The following is a 23,457-nucleotide window of genomic DNA, read 5'->3' on the forward strand; positions in this document are numbered from 1 at the left end:
AAAGAAGCCTTAATCAGTTCAAAGTGCACTTAATGTCTTGTGATTATTATATTATGAATACTCTTTAAAAGACTTATTTTAGCCAACAATAAAAATCAATGCCGAACTTTGAGGCTTGTCCCATGGAAACATGATTCTGTAGGGGAAGTCAAGATGTACTCAGACTGCTGATGGACAGCAGCAGCAATGGGAGACAATTGTGAAAAGTTTCACGGACTGTTTTACCCAGGAACTCTTAAAAATTTAAAAATCTTGCCAAAGCAAACCAGACCATCTCTTTCTCACTTGAACTCACTCACTACTGTATGAGAAATAACTGTTGAGACAAGTCTCTTGTGTGTGCTAAAGGCCCAAATTATGATTTAGACTGATGTAATATTTAAAATAACAATCGTATCAATTACATGCACGATTAATCTTGAGTCTTGATTTGGCTGGATTGTAAGTTTGAATTAATAAGTGTATGTGTTTCCTATTTATTTCCTCCACGACTGTGAGTTCGATCTCACTGACCTGCCAGCAGACGATGGTCTACTTTCTGGTCCTCCCTTTGCACTTTTCACAGACATCCTGGATGAAAGAAAAACAGATGCATGTGGAAAAGGATGTAAGTGGGGGAAGTCTAGAAATCTACTAATGTAACAATGAAACCAGTCAGATTCAAAAAGGCTATATATGCATTTTAAACCAAACCTCTTTTGTCTAACATTATAGCAACTGTGTCAAACGTTTTCCTAATTTAAGACCAGAGTTTTTGCTATGTTTTGCTTTACACCAACTCATGAGGGAAATATCTGACTTTTAAGTTGCTAAAATTTCCACTGTGTTCACCCCCAAGTTGCTAACTCTGTGTATCGGAGGCTGATCGGACTGAAACATAGACTGTATAAAATCAGTGGACATAGCCTCTGGGGCCAAAAACTGAAGCGGAAGTGCCATATACCTGCATTCTTTCTAATGGCCAGCAGGGGGCGACTCCACTGGTCGCAGAAAAAACCAAAACAATTGGGTTAAAGACACTAATAAACTAAGGTGAACAGTCAGAGACATTTGTTTCCTTGTTCATATTAAAATTTTCTGAGTTGCCTTTTTTTAATGATTTGTTAAAATTCCACAAAATCTTTAGTCTCTGAAAGAAGAGGCATGGGCACTGGTGCTGTTTAAACTATGACTACTTCATCTTGAGGGAGAGGCAGGAGGAATCACTACAATCCAATTAAGAGACAGATTAATTTGGACAAGACGACACACACCGAATCAATAAAATAAAAAACAAACACAGATAGCAAGAGTGGGTGTGAAGCTCGAGATGAATGATCAACAGTGCAGAGAGGAAGAATGGTGTGAAATAATGGAAGGACGGGAGTGTGAGATTGAGGGAGATGTAGAAGAGAAAGATGAAGAACAGCGGAATGAATGACAATCACATGTGTAGGACTTTCAGAGGAAGAGGAGGAGAGACTCATTGCTGTCTATTTGAGAGGCAGATTAATGTTCTGTCATGGACCTCTGCGGTTCTGGCTATCAAGTTGCTGATGATAAACGGCCGTGCTCGGAACTGATGTGCTATAAACATAACGCCTCGCTCCACCATCTTGCACGCCTCACGAAGACGGCGTCAAGACAGATACCCAAGATCTGCTCCAGCGGTCGCTACTTAGGGCCGTGTAGACCACGAGACCCGTAATGAGAAGAGACACAAAGACCAGCCAGTCCTTTGAATTACGCTCGACCGTTTAACAGGCCGCATTCCCAACTCCCACTGGGTCGAACAAAACGTGTCATGACTGAGTAGTGATTGCCTGTCTGTCACGCTTTCCACAATCAGTGGGCCTGTGATACATGCTGATTGCTACACGCTTAGAGCATGTTAAGCTGTACGAGTGGAGAAGGGAGGAATTTTCATGTCACGTATGGTTCGTATGATTACAGTCATGGAATACTCTGAAAAGTGGACAGTATTTTATGTACAACATATGCAGGATGCCATGGTTTATTCATGTCAATAAATAGTACATGCCACAGATGATAAATTCAGCTTTGCATTTAAGATGAGTTTATATATCTTGTTTGCAGGTATACACAGACACAAACCCTCTCACAACTCGTACACATCCATCTCTTCCACTCCCCTAAACACTCACAATGCACATGTGAATAAAGAGAAAGATTTGGACTTTCTATGGCCGTGTTTGCCTGAAGAATTGCTCTCATCTTCAGTGAGCACAACTCCCATCAGGGTAAACAAACACACGCACACCCACAGACTGTACACATTCGCGTTTCACTACACAAGCCATTGAGCAGCACCGTGTGTGTCTGCAGTTCTCCTCCCTAAGTGGCCAATTGCTGTCAATCACTGAGCCGACACAAGCAATTTTAGATCCTAATCACGCTAATTGAAGTAATGAAATGGAGGGCCAGGTGGACCGGGCTAAAACAAACACAACTAATGCAGCTGATGATGGAGAGCTGCAATGTTGTAGTTGGAGTTGAATGGGCGGGGCTGGAGCGTTACGGGTTAAACACTAAATGGATATTCTAAATATATTTCTCAAGAGCCACTAGAGTAAAGGACGCTGAGATGCATTGTATATGCTATACAAACAAGACCCACATACAAAACACACGCAGAGACAGAAACGGACAGAAATAGAAAGCACTCAGAGGGCTTATTACTCCACCAAGGCTGCGCAACGTTTTTAATCTGTTATTTTGATGAGAGAAAATATTTTCTGGATGTGACAAGAAAAACACACTCAGCGATTGACATCATGATGATGATAGTGGTCATGCCTTTTTGAAGGACACCTAAATCTTTTTGGGAGAAGAATCATGGCTTTATTCAAGGATGAGTAGCACAGAATTAAAGTCACACTCATTACCTGTTATGACCTTTCATATTGATCACATATTGTTTAATTGTTAATTTTACTGGATCACTCACACAAATGTGCAAATGTGGTCCCAAATGCATTGCTCCCAGAAGAAATTCAAGCCTTTGAAAGTCAAAGACAAAAAGCTTTGTTTTCATTGTTGTCAAAAGTTACAGTTCTTCTTTTAGTGTCTTCCTGATCCGTTCTTTTTCTGTTGTTAGCTTAGATTTTAACACAAAAACTGTGGTTCAATTGTGGTACATAGTCTTTGATGGGATGATTGTCTGATTATCTCCTCATATATCTAGGCAGGCTGAGGGAGGATGAACAGGTGTACCAAATTGTGGTGCCTACATTACCCACAATGCAACTGAACTGCTCTGGTCAGACTTTCTGGTGTGTCATGCTAATAGAGGTTTATGTTGCCTTAAACTGTTGGCCAAAAGCTGAAGTAAGAACCAGGCTACAGAGGTCTGTAAGAATGACTTCTATCTACTTTCACACCCAGCCTGGTTAGACCATCCTATCATGAGCTCAACATTATTGTTGGCTCTATGTTCTTCCAAACGCTTTCAGTCAGAGGGAGCTGGGCAGGAGCACTTGCCTTGACGGGCAAACTCCTTCAGCCAATCAGCGTACCAAAACCTGTGACATCATCACGTTGCGGTGTTCAGTGGATACATGGAAGGCAATTGTTTTATTTCTAGGTGGGTGAAGGCAGAGGTGGGTCATGCCTTCACACAGGAATAAAAATTATTGCTACATAGGATAAACATACTAGGATATATACACATTTTATGTGGATTATACAAGCTAGGCTGAATCTAGCTGGTAGAACTGTGAAAGCCAATACTGTTTGTCAAGCAGTGGCCTGTATTTATCCCTGATTGGTCGTTTATGTGTGGCCTCTGATTGGCCTGGTTACATCTTAGTTTATCTTAGGTTCATACTGCAGGCAATTGTGACCCAAATCTGTTTTTTGCTCATATGTGACTCAGATCAGATTTTTTTATGACAGTCTGAACAGCACAAATAAATTTTTTTCTAATCGGATCCAAACCACTTTCATATATCTGATGTTTTCCAGTGCGACCTCAGTCTGAACGGTAATTTTTTTCTTTACTTTAAGCGACAAAAAGCGATACCTGGGAGCTAAACTTGGTCTTGAGAAGTGCATACTTTATTACCTTATAATGGTGACTTGCACTCCTCATTTACTGCTGTGAAGTGACCACTTTACTCCTTTCCCCACTCGTCTCATATCACCCGCTCGCTCTCTTTCGCTTCTCCACTCACTCCACAGACCGTGTACACATATAGCTTGCCCTGCCTCTTTAAGGAGCCACGCCATTTTTATAAGGCAAAGTTAAAAATGTTGCTCTTCTGCGCATGCTGGTCAGTTATTAGTTAGTTAGTTAGTTACTTAATTTCTTGAAATAAGAGGGGAATAGTTGAAAGGCCAGACTATCACAGAGAGCCAACAGAAATGTTGAGCTCACGTCTTAGGATGGTCTCTTCAGGCTACGCCTAAATTTGTTACATTTTGAGGCATAACCAATGCTTAAGTGACATAAAGTGAAATCACTTTAGGAAATGATCCAATTTTGTGCCACTGCCTCTGGAGTCAGAACATACTTTATTCAACTTTTCCCCAAATCCTGAAAAAAAGTTGCCCCTGAAGCATTTTATGTTTTCCCCACATCTTTCTTCACAGAAAATTGTCAAAATCAAATAATTTGTCCTTGGAACATGATTTCTACCAAATTGTTTTTGTGATAGCCTCCCAATTAACAAGCAAACAGAGGAGCAAATGGGCACAAAATTGAATCTCCCTGGCAGACGTAAAGAAAAAACAACAAAAAAAACATCATTCAAAGTCACAGATAAAACAGCATGCACAGCTTCAGTCAGATTGGCTGTGAGTTCAGGAGGCTTCACCTTTCCTTGTACTCTCCCTCTGTTTCTCTTTATTTTTGTATTATCTTCCTATTCGCCTGCTGTCCAGTCAGAAGACAATCAATCCCAGAGGGCCAAACCAGCCTGTGTCTGATCCATAAACAACCGATAGTAATGCAATCGGGCCTGGCACTCCATCTTATCTTCACCTATCTTAACACCTCTCCACCACGTCCTCCACCTCACACATACCCCCGCCCCCACCCCAGCACTGATTTCTTGTCACGGCTCTGAAATGAGACTGTCGCCTTCAGTATTGGCGCAGATAGGAAGAAACAGAGGGCGAGAATGAGATTTTTTTCACATTCACAGACATTTTTTCCTGTCTCTTCATTTGGGACAATCAGCGCATTACATCTTATTACTGCTTCGTATAATTCTCGTCTAATTATAACCTCTTCCTCCTTGTGTTTTTTTGGAGGCCGGTCTGATAATCACATAGTGTAGCTGGTTTAAAGACGTCTGCTGATGTGATTGCATTGTAGCAAGCAACAGGGGCACAAATATTGAACCAAAACAAATCTAAATGTGGGCTGGCCATCTGTCGCCTAGAACAGCAAAATATACTCCAGATCCAGAAAATCAAATATTATAAATCCGAGATCCAGTTCATAAAATATTATAAAGCAGAGAACAGATGTCTGTCAGTCTTACTGGAGTGTTGTGGCTACCTCAAACATGTATGAGGCAGGCTCGCTACAAATGACCCCATAGCTCCAGTTGTTCTGAATTATTAAACATTGCAGAGTAAAACAAGCTGATACTTCACTACAAATCATTAGTACAGGAAAATATGCTTTCATATAAGCTTACCTTGTGTTATCCTTGTTTGTCTTGGATGAGAGATGTGAATGAGGTGTATCTCTATTGCATGAAGCCCTGACTAACCTGAGGATTATGCAATGAAAGGTGATTATCCAGCTAAATATGTCTGGATTAGAGATGTAACTGGCTGCCTCTGTCCTCAAGAACAAAAAGGGCAATGATATTGTCTTAGTACAGACATGTTGGGGAGGCAGATTTCTATTAAACTAGATTAATTTATATTTAAATACCTTTGCAAAGTAGGTTATGTTTACAGTTCTATATGTCTTGTTTGTATACAGGATTTAAATGTCTATTTTTAAAAATACGGGCCCGTTTTTCATGGCACTTTGTAAGGAGTTGATCAGCATTATGGGGCAGATACATCAAATATTTTTCACTTTTCTTAACATTGTGAGACAGGATGTCCATGGTGCATTCGTGGTGCATGACTCACCTGATCCGTTTCCTTTGCTCTTCTGTGTATACTGTAATACTGCAAGCAGCTATCAGTGTGATATTTAAACACGCTGAGCAATAAAACACAACACATCCTCTTTGGGGTGTCCATGTTGTTTCCACTTTCAGACTGAAAGCTCATAAACACATCGAAGTGAGAAGAATGACTCCCCAACTGGGGAAATGGGACTATCCAAGAAGCACATGAATGCACCGTTGGCCTTGGCGAAACTCTGCACTCTCCAGGTGTCATTCTAGTTTCTATCTTGGTTTGAAAAACTTAACATTCAAGAAGCAAAATCATTAACTATCCCTAATCCCAATCACCTAACCTGTGAATCCACCATTACAGATTCTTATTTCCCAGTAATATATATACATTTATTAGAAATAACTATTAATCCAGCCTTGGAAAAAGAGACTTACTTATAAGTATGTTGTGTAGATCACAGGTAGGCAGGCAGGCCTTATAAATAAATAGGGATAAGAAATAATTTAATGTTATTGATACCAATGCTATTGGTCAGACTCTTTATGGATTCCCTTATGGTTCCTAATTAATTTTCTGTGTGGAAAAAAAGTAGGTCAACACAGGTTTTCAATGTCATTGCAACTGTTTTATTATCTCAGTCTGAACCAAGTCTCAAAGAGATGAGATAATTGTACAGCACTCATTTTCAATAAGGTTTTCTCCATACATTAAGTGCTAAACACATAACATTAATACATTATCAAAAGATGTTTCCAACGGAATGGGAACTATAATTTTACAGATATTACAAGCAGCACTGTTGTTATCTTTCTTCTGGAAATGAAGCCACATTTTGATGCGTTTCTTCCTCTCCACCATGACTTTCTTTGCAAGTTTCCTGCAGTGTAGGTACACAACACTAATGGCATTGATTAAAGAAATTCATAAGCCCTGAGGTAACATTTTGGAACCAATTCTGAACTGGAACCTATAAATAAAGTCAGTAGTTTGACATAGAAGTGTGTATAAAGATATTATATACAGGGTGTGCTGTAATGTTGCAGCTGTTGAACCATGGCCTCTTTGGATGATCAATGGCTATTAATTAAACGTTGGAGCAAGCTGATAGAGAATATATACTGTATATATGGTGAAAAGAGAACGTATGAGTGAAGAATTGCGAGGTTCAAGAGGTTAATTAACTAACGGCTGAAGAAAATGTCGACATCCATTTAAGCCTGAAGTGACAAGACCATTTACCGACTCATGGGATGCGAAATGTTGCCAGTATAATGACTGCACGTTCAGTTTTTTTAAGGTTTAAGCTAAAGACATTCTGTAAAGCTGTCCCTGTAGGGGCGGTGTGTATTTGTGTGTATGTGTGTGTGTGTGGTTTACATACACATAGCTTGAACGACAATCCTTTTGTCTTTGTACCGTCCATCCTCACATCGCAGAGCGTTTCCCTGAGTTCACTGATTGACTGCTGTTTGTGAGTCACGCTGAGGGATTTCATGACCCTGGGGCCATTTCCTATTGAACGCCACACTGTTCATTGACTGCCGACTCGTCCCAGCTTGCCCGCTCTTGTTGCTGAACTGACACCTTAAGTTTAACCTGCGAACAAGGTCAGAATCGTCTATAACTTTGTCTCAGTGTGGATATCAGTTATGTGTTGGGATGAAAGTCACATAAATGACACATCTTCAGTCCCTCTGGGTGTAGCTGTTCATACAACCTCTGTTGTTCCTCTACTTGGCATTTTGCTTTGCTCTGCAGCGGTCAGTCTCTGAACTTTGTCTCACATCGCTGGACAAACCTGCGGCGTGACCTATCACTTTTGTAAATGTCACACCTCGCTTTAAAAATGTGTAAAAAGTCGCTAAATCTTCTCCGCCTTGTCATTTAAGTGAGAAAACAATATGTTGTAATTTTGCAGATGCATGATTCTAAGCTCACCTGAAGCAACTTTATTCTTAAAAAAGCTCAGGTAGTCCAGTAAATAGAGCAAACAGCTTTGTAGTGCTCATGAGAAAACAGAAACTGCAGGAAAGGCATAATCTAATTTTTATGCTTTCTCCCTCTGTTTCTGTTTCTCCTTCTTTGCTCCTCTCTTCATCCCTGTTCTTCGCCTGGCGAGGCGGTGCTGCAGTGGGAACCGTTGAGGAACCTATTCCCCTGTGCGATCAGACCCTCGCCACGCTCAAATTTGCTTAGCGCGTCCAACCAAAGCCCTTATTTAGCACTTTGCATTTTTTGAAGAAGTGGTAACTTATTTCAGCCCTTACCTTCACAGAAAAAGACAAGAGGGTGCAATAATGTTGTCGTATTTCATGCACCAGTCAGCTCCCAATGGAGTGTGGACCTTTGAATTGTTTACTTAAGTAGAAATCAACTTTAGTATTTGGCTTGGATTGGATTGGATGGAAGCGGTGACGCAGTTTTGAGCGGCATAAAGCCAAATCGTGGAATTGCTGCTTATAAGGCATAGATGCTGTGCAGATGCAGCGATATAGGGGAACATGTTTCAACCCTGAAATTGCAGTAATGTAAGACTAATTTACTTTAGCCAGTTCAATTTTGATGGAAGTGCACCAACCAAAGTGAAGGACTTTGAGACTGGAGACCAGGGCTATGGTTACATCTTTCTTGTACTGTCTCTGCCAAAAAGAAGTGTTCACATTTTCTGTTTTTTCACTAAGATGATGATCTTTCCCAAACCTTAACCAAGTGCTGTGAGTTGCCTAAACAGTCTCTGCCTGCTTGTTAGATCGTTCCCATGGTGCATTTCTGCAATCGATGTCGGGGAAATGCTTTCGACACATTCTTACTTGTGAATTTATTTCATTCATAGCAGTAAAACTGTTCTAAAGAAATACTTTTAGGGATGAATAACAACACAACAGATTGATTTGACAGGTGCCTTCACACCTGTAGATGGCTTCACTTGGTGCTTACCAAGGGGAAAACATGATACATTGTTCCATTTTAGTTCTGGTCTGGTTCCTGTACACACCGACTTTTAACAAATGAACCAAGAGGAGTGAACATTAAGTTATACAGACTGACTGTTAACTCGCAACTGGACAGCTTCGGTGATTGTCAACCTGCATCTCCAGGACCCACGTGGGGAATTCTAGTTCTGGTGACTGACTCAAGGCTTTGCAACACTTTAATACTTATATTGATGTTCTTTGGTGTCACAAAGAGCTAATGAAGAAATAACTTGTTTAAAGTATTATTAGCATCACTAGACTGAAAAATGACTGCATGTCATGAATAATGACCAGCAGTTAAAGATGAAAAGAGGCGTCTTGTACAGTAATAATTCTGGACTTTTTAATAAAATGACAAAGCGCACAGAGTCAGATATAAGCCCATTGATCAGTAATCTATAAATGTATTAATAATACCCATTGCTAGTTTGAATATTTTGCTGATGCTTGCCACCCACTTTTTTTTTCTTAAAATTTTTGCCAATACCTGACTTCATTTTAAAGGTAACATCTTGTTGCTTGTTTAGAATGTGGCTAAAACAAACCTAAACTACATCAGTTCAAACATGGTCGAAAAAAGTTTTTTTTTGCCCTTTCTATAATAAGTCATATTAGAATAACAATAATTAGGATGTGCTTTATGCAGGAGCTATGCAAATCACCAGATACCTTCTACATCTTGTCAATCACACCTGTATAAAATTCCAGACCTCTCGGACTAACCCTGAGGGGAGCTAGGGAGTCTTTCGATTGTGGTGTCACCTTTCCAAAAACATGGAGAGGTAAGGACTAACGATATACACTAACAGCTTGAGCTCGTTGGTTAATAATGTTTCCCCATAATGCTGATAGATAATTGTGAATTAGTAGTATATAAAGAAAATATGGGTGCTGTTGTATGTGTAGCTTCAGAGAAGAATTCAAAGAGAACACTGTCAGCTTTACGTAGGTTTCGTTTCAGAGCACATGCATGTGCAGTTTGCATGTGAGCGAGAGACAAAAGCTGAGAGGCGATTCGCCGAGGTTAATGGTTAATGATGTGTTCACTTATTGGTGACTGATAATGTCATATCAGGAACTAATTGCCTTCTCTGTTGCCTCATTAAGCACAGCATGACGTCCTGCCACGGGGCACTGGCTGCACACCTCACTACAATCACTGCTATTTCAATACGTCCCCGTTTTACTCCTTTATCTCCTGCCCTGCTGCTCATCCCCTGTCATGTACTGCAGTTACGGTCTCTTTATTGTCTGATAGTGGGGCATATTTTTCCCTCAAATTATGAAAGGACTTTGGCACATGAAGGTTTTTTTTATGGATTTATTTCTTGCTGCGGAAATTATTGTGACATCCTCATACAATCCACCTTTTTATTCATCGGTGCTGCCAATTTCTCCCTCTTTCTGTGACATTTTACTTCATGTCTCTTCATTCTCTTATCCTTATATCCCAGTTTCAGGCATTTTCTTTTTTTTAAATATGTATTTTTTTTGCATTCTCTCTTTCCTTATGTGTCTCCTTTCTACTCTGTAAAAACTGTATTTCCCTTTCTTTTCGTCTTTATCTCTCTCTGTCTTGTTCACCGCAGTCACCTTCACACTCCTGATCCGGAGCAGTTGGCTCATCTCTCCCCTTCCCTCTCCATCCATTCACCCCTCCATTTCGCACATGCCCACTGCCCTGCCTCTGGGCCACACTTCCCTCCACCCCTTCCCTCTCTCTCTCCACTCCACTTCAACCTCTCCCCCCTCTTTTATTTATGGGAATATGCTGATGGGGCAAACCCTGGTAAAGAAGGATTATTTGTAGTTACACCGGGCGAGAAACAGAAATTGAAATAGAAAAAGATGTGAGAAAGGCGAAAGAGTGAAAGAGCACACACAATTAATCACTGTGGCTGTCATTTGTCCTAAAAAGCAAAGTCATTTATCAAAAGGAGCTGAGGAAAAATAGGGAATGGGTGAACAAGGGAAAGAGCGGCGAGAGAGAAGGAAATATGTATCACAGGATCCATGCAGGATCTAATTAGGTCAGTGGCAAATAATGTGGCTGTGTTAGTGCTGAGCTTTGCTTCAGAGTTGTAACAGCAGGCTGGTTGGAGATCAGCGTCAGGAGGTTCATGTCTTACGGAAGGTATACTAAGAAATAAGGCAACCCAGGACAATGAGAGTATGTTTCTACCTCCAAACCACGTGGTAAGTTGTTATATGAAAACATGGAATTGAGACAAATGTCACCAGGTCCCGGGGTGCATTTTCTCCAAAAACAGCAGGAGAAGACATATAAAATAAACAAAAGTGAAATAACACATTTAACCGGAGGGAATATCATTCAGCCAGTCAGTCATTTTATTTGACAGGGGTCATTCTTTCTTTTGCATTGTTGGCTGGGCCTGTCACAAAACATTAGAAAAAATGGAAACTTGTTCAGTGAAATTGTGTACAAATTTTGAAAAAAAACCCAATACCTGTTGTTTTTGTTTGCAACACATCTTGCTTGTCAGAGTTAAGGACAAATCCTAGGTAGGGTTAATGGGATCTGTCTGCGTGGGAGGGAGGAGGAGGGAGAGAGGCAGACTGATAAAATGAGGGAGTGGTGAAGGTGGTGTCAATGAGGAGAAAGACGGAGGGAGCTGCTTTTTCTTGTGTGAGACCAGGAGCCATGCAGGGCTGAAGTTGGGGGACGTGGCGCGGGGTGAAAAGAATAATGCACCTTGACAGAACAGCACTCTCTGCCAACACGACCAACAATTTCCCCTGAAGCAGAGTGATGTGGAGCGCAAGCAGCACCTGTGACACCAACTGCCACCCCGGGGGAGCTCCAACAACTAGCCACCTGTTTAAAAATGCACTGGCACCATCAGCAACGCTCTGCCTATTAAATGCATTCAGTTTCTTGTGATTTACGTCACTTTGAGATGAGATGAGTGTCTCTTCACGATTCCTCTTCTGAATTTAAATGTCACTCACACAATTTGTCAGACATTCAAGGAAAATTAGCATCATTCACATCTTGCTCTCTTGAGAAAGATCCTATGGCTGCCGCTCTTTGAGATGCATGGAACTTTTGAAAGAAGAAATGACACATTCTTCCTCAGTGAAAAGCTGAATTGATAGCAGTAAAATGCACCAATGCTTTCTTCACCACAGCCAAGACTTTAGATATTACCATGTAACTGACATCACCTTCATAGCATTTTAAATAGTTTCATCACAAAAGTACAAAGTAAGACATAAACACAACAATATCTCACCAGGGGGCTGTTCCGAAAAGCAAGTTTACCTTTTGTCTGACTCATTTTCAGTTGATTCAGCATATGAATGCAGAATGTGTAGACAACGGGACCATATTTTGGTATCTGAAGGGTTCTGGTTCCTGTTTGTAGTCCAACTCATGTAGTAATATGATTATTCTTGCTTGAGAATAAAAAGGGGTCATGTTCAGTAATAATTCTGAACTTTTTAATAAAATGACAAAATGCACAGAGTCGGATACAGGCCCATTGATTAGTAATCTATTAATGCAACAATAATACTTATTTATAGTTTGAATATTTTGCTGATGCTTGATTTGCGCCCATATCCAAATGGACTAGCTGAAAAAAAAAAGAAGCTTAAATGCATGTATGAAACTTGATTTTAAAGGTAACATCTTGTTGCTTGTTTAGAATGAGGCTAAAACAAACCCTCAACTACATCAGTTCAAACATGTCCAAAAAGTTTTTTGGGTCCTTTCTAAAATAAGTCATATATGAATAAAAATAACAAGGACATGCTTTATGCAGGAGCTATGCAAATCACCAGATACCTTATACTTCTTGTCAGTCACACCTGTATAAAATTCTAGACTTCAAGGACTAACCCTGAGGGGAGCTGTCTTGCGTTTGTGGTGTCGCCTCTCCAAAAATAAAGAACGTGTATTTAAAAAAAAGTATATATACTTAATCCTTACCTCATAACAGCTTAAGCTCAATGTTTCCTCATAATGCCTATTTTTCAGACTATTTTTCAGTTGATTCAGCATATAAATGCAGAATGTGTCAACAACTGGACCATATTTTGGTATCTGAAGCGTCTGGTATGTGTTTGTTGTCCAACCCATGTAATAGTATGATTATTCTTGATTGAGTGGTTAACCACAGGTAAAAAGTCTGTGTGGTGCGTAAAAGAGGAAAAAGCATTGATTTAAATGCAATCTCACAACTCACCAACTATCCTCTGATGACGGTTTAACTTTCTAGTAGCTTAGCTATCTTTGGTAAACTGGCTACGTTTGAAACAATCGGCTTACAGACAACGCCTCAAAGGTTCAACTCCATTTTTCTGTCAAGTTAATTTGACTGTTAACAGTGACGAGTGCACAGAATAGGAGGTCTTGGTCCGGATATCCTCTGGCTCCACTATAACCCAAGAAATATTGGCTGCTGCTGCTAGATGCTAAATTGTCGTCAGATGGTAGCTGACAAGTTCGGAGATTAGGTCTCGTCCAACGAGGATTTTTTTTAAAGCTGCTGGCTCAGGAGAAAATGTAACATGAAGGGAAATTCAGTCTTCCAGTAAAGATTGTGATTTGAGCGCCACAAGCAAAATTCAATATAGTTCCAGTATATTTAGGGAGAGCCAGGCATCAAGATGGTCGATATCGCCAACACTCTTAATCTAAAATGATAAATAGCACTACAGGTAAAAAAAAATAATAATAATAATCATTGGGATGAACCTTCCCTTTAAGTTGTAGATCTTATAACAAAACTAAAGAGCACCGATGTAGGGAGTGGTATCGCTACAGGAAAATAAATTCAACTTATCTTGTTTTTGGTAAATATAATTTTGAGCACTGTGGATGCATTGTAAAACTACCTCTTTTTCTTGGACTGTAGAGCATTCCCATCTATCATCCAAACAGCCATTGGAATATATCGGAGAGTATACATCTACCTAATAGTACACTGCCTCATCAGCTATCACAACATCACTGATTTTGATCAACTACTCATGCATGTTGATACAAACAACAAAGACATGTATAAATGAGTTTCATATTCCCACAGGCTCTTACAGCACACACTCAGCATTGCACTTTGTAACAGAAGTGGTGAAGTAACTCAGGAATTCAAGATATGTCTGCACATACTTTCAAGGGCGAGTGTAGGATAGGATGAGCAGTTCCTTTGATCTTTATCAGAAGATTTATGCAATTTCTCCATCCTGTGTGGTGCCAAATGTTGAAAAATTCAGCATGCGGCAGTGCTACAGTATGTAAATAGAGGTTTATTTAATCTCAGAGCTAATGGCTGGCTGAGAGGCTGGAGAGGCTGTGGTTGTACACTTAATGGAAAACCTGCACTGCTTTGTGCTGTAGTAATGGGGGGAGATTATCTTGCCATGCAGAAGGATTGGATGAATGCTCCTCCACAAATTCACCGTACCCTCTCCCTCCTTCCCACCAGACTCTCTCTCTCTCATTCTAGATGTTTATTATTTATATTATACTCACGAGTGACGAGAATGCTTTAATCATACTGACACAAGGCAGAGGGATGTATGGCAGTGGGATGGTTTTTTGGTTTGATCGTCCCTTATTTGTGATCGAGGCAGGTTTTGTGAATTCTATTTAGCGAACATTGCAGTATTACTAAATAATACCTTGAATTCATGAGCACTTCTTCTTCGTCAGACGTCACTCTTGTGGTTTGAATCTCACATCCTTTTCTTCGCCTGACTATTATTTACTTTTGTCAGCTCACGGGCATTGCCACTGTGTTAAATATCCATCTGACAGGCTGCCCAATGTTTACCCCTGAGAAAGATCAATACTGCAGCGCCATTGTCCAGACTTCATTCTTCAAGCACAATTGATTGCGTTTCATCCTCAGAACCGGCCTGGACACGCTAAACCAGACAAATCCATGTGGTTTGGTGTCGCTTTGATTGGAAAACGGTGTCAGTTAAAGGCTTGTGCCTGTCGAATGTACTTATTACCTCACTTACTGCAGTGTCGATCTGTGGTTATGATGTTGTCACCTTTCCATTCAAATAATACTCAGTATGTGAGTGATTTGAGGAACACCCTCACTGTTTCATAGTCACTTTTCAACTTGAAAAATAGATTGATAAAAGGTTTTGGTTGGGGGAGAGCATAGACAGTACCTGGCAGGAATTGTTATTTTGCCCAAAAATAATTGTGTAAATGGAAATTATTCAGTACTTGAATAATTATTCAGTACTTGACTCATTTCCTGGCATCGTTTCTCTTTCCTATTTGCTGTGCTACATTTTTCAGAACATTTTGCTTGCATACAGTTCCTGCTCTAACTAAAGTAAAGGTGTAGGAGACAAAATGTGTATTTAGTTTGTTGTTTATATTTATTTAGGCTGCACACGGTCTTTTGGTTTACATTCACTTCCGGTAACTGGCATATGGGTCAAATTTTATATACCTGTTTGTCACCTGTATGGCGGGGATTTAGAGTCCTAGGCTTTTATTATTATTATTATTTTATTATTATCATTGATAGTAGTCGCTACAAAAGAGGTCAGTTAAACTAAATAAAATTTAAAAAATACAGAGATGCACTGTGCGCATATTTTTGAGAGGAATATAGGACTACTTCTTTAGTAGATCCAGTGAAGACTGTTAAAGGCAGAGGTCTTGCAACAAGATCTCCAACCTAAACAACAGAATAGGTCATTTGTCAATACTCCATATAACAAATATGAGCATTTTGTGGTTTGCCATACAAAGCGAAGCGGAACGTTCTAAAAATAGCACACCCGTCACTATACATACATATATAGGGTTCAGTTCAAATGTTAAAAAGAAGGCTGCAGTTTCATTGAATTTAGGCTGGAAAACCACTGATCTCAGTTTAGGGCAAAACATTTTCAGGAATGGCGTTATAAAAGACAGTTTTGATGGTAAATAAATGTCCGTAAATGCCAGAAGAGTAGTTAGGAGAGCGACTTGACACATAAAAACGTGATGCACAAAATGTAAGGCATGATAGTTCAGGGATGTTTAAATTGTCATTTACTCTTGTTTTCACATGGGACATGAACCCCGTTCTCCTGGGTGAAATCCTGGGTTTGTTTGACCCATCCACATCCCGTCCCTCCCACCCTTACTGCAACTTTTGTGCTCACCATCATTCATAATTACTACGGCCATTCAAGGGCAGGCGGGAAACATTCTCAAACGTAAATATAGGTCGTAATTTGCTGCTTGTACAAAGGACCTATGGGGTTGTTTTTAGGGGGAGACTGGTCTGGTTTATTGGTTATCCGGAGTAACACTCTATTGGCAGACTCATATCATCATTTGCAATCTGTATGGCTACGTAGAAGCATGGCCGTAACCAGCTTGGGTTCTTCCTTGGCCTATGCTTCACCCTTCCACCAACTTTCATGAAAATTGGTCCAGTAGTTCTCCAGTAATCCTGCTGACAAACAGACAACTAAACTTAGCTGTAAAACATATCCTCCATTTTCCACCAAACAATTCAGTTTTAAAACCCTCACCAAGCTTCCAGGAATAAAAACCCAGTGGAGAAATATTAATATATTTTCTGGCTGAGTCTTAAATACCCTCCCTAAGGCTGCCAAAAGCTCTGAATTCCCAGACAGACCTGAGTATCCCACGAACCTGGCGAGATACCACTAAAAGTATTTCTTTTGTGATTTTGTTTAGACGCCAGTGCAAAATTACGTCAGAAAACTGTGTGAATCAGAACCACCCATGACCTTAACGTGTTGAGACTGCAGTGAGAGCCCTCTTGGTGTAGAGCGCAGTGTGTCTCTTGAGTGCCCAGCCACATGGAGAGCGTCTGAGAGTTTTGGTGGTCAGCAGGTCAGCCGTGAGCGCTCTGCAGCTGTCTGATAACTGCTGCTGTGGGTGGAGCGAGCCCTCACCTATGCACAGTTGCACATGTGTGCCTTTTCATTTTAACCAAAGGGACGAAGGAACCAACAGCATGAAGACCACAAGCAGACTGTCATCTTCCGACAAGAGCACTTCTGCATTCATTTCAAGCCACTTAAAGCACACAGCATGTCTAAAGCACCTATTTATAGATAGATAGTTAGGACATCGGTAGACTGAGCTTTAATTTATCTCATTTCAACTAATTTAGCCCTTTGCAAATTAATGAATATACAGTGTAATGGTCTGTTAACGTAATATTGATGAGGTGATGCTGATAGTAATGAGATGCTCAGAGTAAATCAAAGTGTTTACAAATGGACGAGCACACGCACCCACGTGTATTCACCCCGCTTCTTCCTCCAGCTGACCATTAATTTAATTGACCAGGCTTGTTGTTGTTCATCTGTTTCTTATCAAGCATGCAAAATAACATCGTTATCAATTAGTGCTCTGATGGTTTTCCAGCCAGTGATACGTCATTGAAATGTTACGCTGTCATGTTTTCATATTCTCTGGCACGTGCTTTAATCAAAGGAGCTCTTCTGCTCTATGTGACAGTGTTTTAAGCTAATTCTCTCAGTTACTTTTTTCATTTTTAATGTCATTTTTTATGAAATTTCTCTCTTTTTGGTTAAGGCTTTATTTTTCTATTGTTTTGGATCACACAAACCCCATTTTGATTATGTGAACAGTAACAATAACTGCAAAATCAACCATTTTCCCCTTCAGATTTTGTTTATTTTTCTTTTGACCTTATGAAAGCCCTAAATGTAAAAACACATTTTTTTAAGTAGTAACATTCCCTTTGACTTAACATTAGATGAAAGTGACAAAATACAGCATTGGTATTACATCAAATAAGCAAATGTTTTAATGTTTTACATACTATATCAGCTATTAATGAACAAAGATAGATCTTCTTAAAAAATCATCAGCAAACGTAAAAATCTACAGTATATAAAGCCAGCATTGTATTGTCAAATGATGGAATTAAAGCTGGAGTGCATAATTTCAGTGACTCTGTTGAAGCGTGCTTATGACGTATGCTTACAACTGAGCAATTTTTATGCCGTCACGGCGATGACAGTCCGTCAGACCAGAAACTGAAAATTTCCAACTGGACAAAATGATGAAGTGATAGTATTTTATATCCAAAAGGTCAACTTTTCTGGGCATTATTCAACACCATAACTCAGGGAGAGAAGGGGAGGTTGTGACCATATTAAACACTTGGTTGATACTGAATTGGTGACACGACTCTTGGGTGCCCACCTTGAAACTGTGGTGACTGTTTATATCTTGTGCTGCTTGGTTACAGATGTGTATGTGAAGCAGCCAACCTAGAATTTGTAGCTTCTGCAGCAACACTGAATATTTGAAACGTTGTCTACTGTCATGACTGCACAGGAGCCTGGACAGAAATGGATGTAGTCTTGAATCTTTTGCAGAGGCACACAGCTGCGAGGTGGTCAGACTGCCCTCATGAAAATGAATGCACTGGGATTTGTAGGCATTGTCACTCTCCTCAGTGACAAAGAGATGTATTGTTGAAAGCCACATATGTCGCCTGTCAGGTGGGCAGGAAGGATGGTGGATTGCCTTTAAACCAGGAGACCAGTGTTTGCATCCTGCTGATGGAAGTTTTGTCCAGAAATAGAGGTTTTTAAGCTTTACCCTGTTCTTTCCCCCTAACCTTAGGACAATGGTGCTTTACAGCAGAGTAACATAAAATTGGTTTAACTTGCAAACCTTCTCAGAACCTGTTTGCTTTTCCAAACGCGAGAGAACCACGTCCCTACATCACTGTATACGTCTCCGCTTTCCCAGAAAGCGCCAACCTCAAGCATAATAACAACAATGGAGGACTACATTGGCTCTCAACAAATGTTGCTCCAGGTTTTGCAACCTTTTATTGGCTTCCAAACACAACTGTTAAAACACATTTGCAATGCTTGTCTTGATTGCTACGGACGGCCATTACGCTCTTATTTACACTGAACGTACAATGTTAATGTTAGCCTTTGTTGTAGCTAAAGCTAGCCCACAAGGTCCAACTAGCCACCTAGCACAGACTACCTGCTATCAGTCACACTGCAGTTCAACAAATACAATTTGAGTGGGTCTTGTTGGTCACGATAATCCCGCCCCCAGCCCCTACATAGACATAAGACTATGTAGGGGCTAAGTGATTCGTAGTTCATGGTTCTTAGTTCATAGTTTGAGGCCAGCAAAGACTTGGTGGAACCAGTTTTCATGCCAGAGAGCTGGTTCTTTGGCTGTCGAAATGTGAAGAACTCTGTTTAAAACTGCCTATTCCCTCTGATGACAATTGCCCTGTCCAGTCTATTGTAGTGTTCTTAGTTTTGTGTATTTTATTGTTGTTTCTTTTTTCTCTCATTTTTGTATTATGTTATTATTATTATTATTTGTATTGTATTAACTGGTTCTAGATTAGGCACCGGCTTTGAACTGGCCCTTGAACTGCCTAGTTGAAAATGGGTATCTTAAAATTCACCAAAAAATCCTTGACAGCTTGATAGGTCTTGCCAGTTGATCTAAACCATCATCAAAATCAATTCAATCAGCTTAAGCCTGATGCATTCTGTAATTATTCACACTTTACACAGGGTCCCAACTTCTTTGGAATGCAGATTGTATGAAAACTCAGTGCATTTAACCAGGTTTGACAGCCCACATCTCTGAGACTCCACACAGAAAGGAATCTGAAACATGTCACAAGTTCAAAACCATGTTTTCAAGCAACGAAATGTCATGAAGTATCAAGGTCTGTACTTCATATTTGCCTTTTTCATTCCTCACATCCATGCATCCACCCTTATCTTCCTCATTCACCCGCTGCAGCCACATTCTTATGTCCTCCAGTAATTTACTGCAGTGTCACGCTGCACAACTCCACTGTTATTGATGTTTTGTTGTCTTTGATTCATTTTATTACTGTGGCAGGTGTCAGCTGTTACTATGAGGGCTGCTACAGTTGGACGCGTACAGACAAAGCACACACACAGACACAGACACACATACACACACACATATGCTTGGCTGATATTGGCCATAGTCATAGCCAACACAAAGTAATCTGGCAGTGCGATTGGATGGCTGGCAGTGTGTTCTGTTCAGCTCAGTCAACATGTTGAATTTAATTTCCTTTCTCTGTCCTTCAGCTGATGGGTTTTTTTCGTTGCATCTCAGGGCAATATTTCCTTTTGTATGTGTTTAATGTTTTCATACCCATTTCCCACTCTATCCACTATATGCTGTACATATAAGCCTCATTGAGTGTGTGTGTGTCTTTGCTGGTGCTGCTGTGTGTTTGTCTGTGTGTCTGAATGATGTCGGTTTTTTCCTCATCTGTCTTTCCGTCTCGCTCCGTTCGTCTTGTCTTTCACTGTCCCCCCACCTCCCCCCCTCCCGCCATCCAAACACACATGCACACACTCATGCCTCTTTTTTTTTCTCCGGGTTTCCTAAATCTCTCCCCACTCTCAGAAAGTGAGTGACAGCACTATATGCACAGTCTGCAAAGGACTGACTGATTTTAACCAGATACGTCACAACTACAGGGGAAGGGAAAGAGGGAGGGACAGAGGAGAGGAGAGGAGGAGAGCAAACGAACAGAGACAGGGAGAATGAGAGAGAGAGAGAGAGAGAGAGAGTACAGAGGGATATATTGACTCAAAGCTGGTCTGCATGCTCCTCAGTGTGTGAGAGACAGAGGACGTGAGAGCAGGCAAGATGGAGTGCTGGCACAGATGAAGACTGTCCCTGGGTACGTATTTGTGGATGGCTATATTTGTGCATGTGTGAGTGTGAGAGTGCGTGTGCACATGTGCCTGCATGTGCGCGTCTCTGTATGTAAGAAGGAGGACGGGAGCGATTGAGTTTGTAAGCAACATGCTGCAAGTGATCATCTAAATTTGAGTGCCCAGGCAGTGAATTTGGGTGTTGTTATATAAGGAGCAGTGTGAGTGACTCTATGATTGTAGGTACTGAAGATTGGAGCAGGCAGTTTCAGGTATTTAACACATGTGAGTATGTGTCAGAAGGACTCGACTTAAGTGCTGTAACTTGGTGTAGTAAAGAAGGAGGGATGTGGTGGAGGAAATGCAAAGTTACAACTGAGTTAAGTCTTGTTCTGTTTGGATTTGGATGCTGTGTTAATGCTCAATTAATAAAAGCTTCAATGTGTTGGAAGAAGAGATTTAATATTTTACACAAGGTGCGTTATAGCAATACTGATTTAAAGAGAGTCAAAGTAAATCTTCAGCCACACTGAGCAGGAGGAAGGAATCACCTCAGTACGTGTGTTGTTCTGTTTCTGTTCTCTTCATAGAAATGAGGCTATTTCAGTGTCTAATCTATTGGCATCATGCATACTGTATATGAGAACATACATGAGGACATGCAGGTTCATTTAAACGCATAATGAGAAAGGGGAAATCCCACTGGAGCATTTGTCATAGCATTTATCAGTTGCGAAACAGGGGTGGACGATAACTGGAGCTGAAATAATGAATCCATTTGTTGATTGCCAGAAAATTAATCTTAATTTCTGATGAGCAAATTCATTTTTCAAGCACAATGCCAATCATTGTCTGTTTTCAGCTACTCAAATGTGAAGAGCTGCTGCTTATTTCTGTTTCGTATGATTGTAAATAGGTCATCTTTGGGTTTATGGACAAACAATCGGACAAAATAAGCATTTCAAAACATCAGCTCGGGCTCTAGGAAACTTGTGGCAGAGCTTGTAAACTAAATCACGAATCAATTAAAAAATGAAAGTAACAGTTAGAGGTGCATCGATTGAGACTGATAAATCAATTCAGTGATCAACGATCCGATCAAATATTCAGAATTCAGCATCTTTAAGACACACCTTTAACTTTATATTTATTATTAAAGAGAAAAGATTGTTTCTCATTTAAATATCTTCAAGAGTAATCATATTGTAGTTGCTTTTTGCGAGATGATAAAACATAACTGATTGTGATGAATGGGCAAATGATATCGCTATCCAAAAGAACAGATCCAATATCTTATTATGATGCAACTTGTGATTAACACTCCCGGGTAATAATCAGCAGTTGTAGCCTTTGAGTCAACACTTTGAGATGTGAGCGTTCAAAGCAACACAAGACAAATAACAGTGAGTCAAACAGGCTGCTCATTTGTGTTCACACGACAGATGCATCAGTCACAAACTAAAGGAGCAACATTAGTGCATTGGAAAGAAGAACAGACTTAGAAATTATGACAAAATGCACAAGTTGACACTACAACAGCAGCAACATAGGGGCGGGACAACTGACATTCATCCTTGAATGACTGGACTGTGTAGTTGTGTCATACAGTGAAGGTATGTTTTAGGTATAGACCATAAATTGTGTGGTTTTCTTTTTGTTGTTTAATCTACAACAGCAACAGTAAACAAGGTAAAGAGTTTGAAGTTTGTTTCTGTGATCACCGAAATCAAACCGGCCATTGAAATAATGACGCCAGGCTGGCACTGTGGGAGTGCTTAAGACAAAACATGTTTTCAGTCTCCTGTAATCACTGTGAAGAAAGTAGGAAATGATAGCATTCGGCTTAACAAGGTTGAAGTTTTGGCAACAGTTATTACACTTCATTTGGTGGCAAGTATGTTAAGGAGTGAAAAAAGGCTTTAAATAGTATTATGTAAATATTGCTCAGGGGGCTTGCAGATGAGAGAGAGAGGAGTGAAAGAGAGAGATAAGAGAAGGATTAGAGTGAAGTGCAGATACACAAGTGACATCACTTGTTCATACTTTACAGCACTACATTTGAATATTAATTCAGAGCACAGACTCGGTGTGCTGACACAATGTGTGAGTCACACTTGAAGTGCCAAAGGTTCTGGCAGATTCTATTTTGGCTGCTGAGAAGTCAGGTCTGCATCAATGGATGGAAATAGAAACAGATTTCAGTTTTCTTCAAGGTGTTTTAGATGTGCTGTAATTTTCAACAATTTTCAACACTGACTTGCTTTTACGTATAATTTTCTAGGGACGTGCTGAGCTAATCTCTCAGTATCGGTCCAATATTGGCACAAAAACATCTGGATCAAATATCAGGGGACAAAAACTATAATTTGATATGATACATTAGCTTAACTGTCACGTAAAAGTGAACTTTGACCAACATAAAACTAAGTATAGGGAGAGTTGTTTCACGAGTAATACAAATGAGCAATTCTGTGAAAAAAAGTCTGAATAAGAAGATGCACGTGTGGGCTGTATGTATTTCTTCCAGGCCTGGAAACCACTCGAATCTGCCGAGCTCATGTTTAATTTGCGAGGATGACTGACGCCCAGCACAACTCAAGAAACTGTCAGACTATGTATCGCTGATCACATATGTATAAAGATTCTATTACTTTATAGCCTATTTCTCTCTTCAGATATTTTCAGAAATATGTTTAAGTGACTGTTTAGCTGT

General features: G+C 40.1%; 1 protein-coding gene across 1 annotated transcript in view; it reads left to right on the forward strand.

Annotated features, from left to right (window-relative positions):
• doc2d (double C2-like domains, delta) overlaps positions 1-23,457 on the forward strand; it is a 74,784-nt gene that overhangs the window by 12,598 nt on the left and 38,729 nt on the right. The window lies entirely within an intron of this gene.

The sequence above is a fragment of the Centropristis striata genome, chromosome 1, assembly GCF_030273125.1.
Source record: "Centropristis striata isolate RG_2023a ecotype Rhode Island chromosome 1, C.striata_1.0, whole genome shotgun sequence".
In the NCBI taxonomy this organism is placed as follows: Eukaryota; Metazoa; Chordata; class Actinopteri; order Perciformes; family Serranidae; genus Centropristis; species Centropristis striata.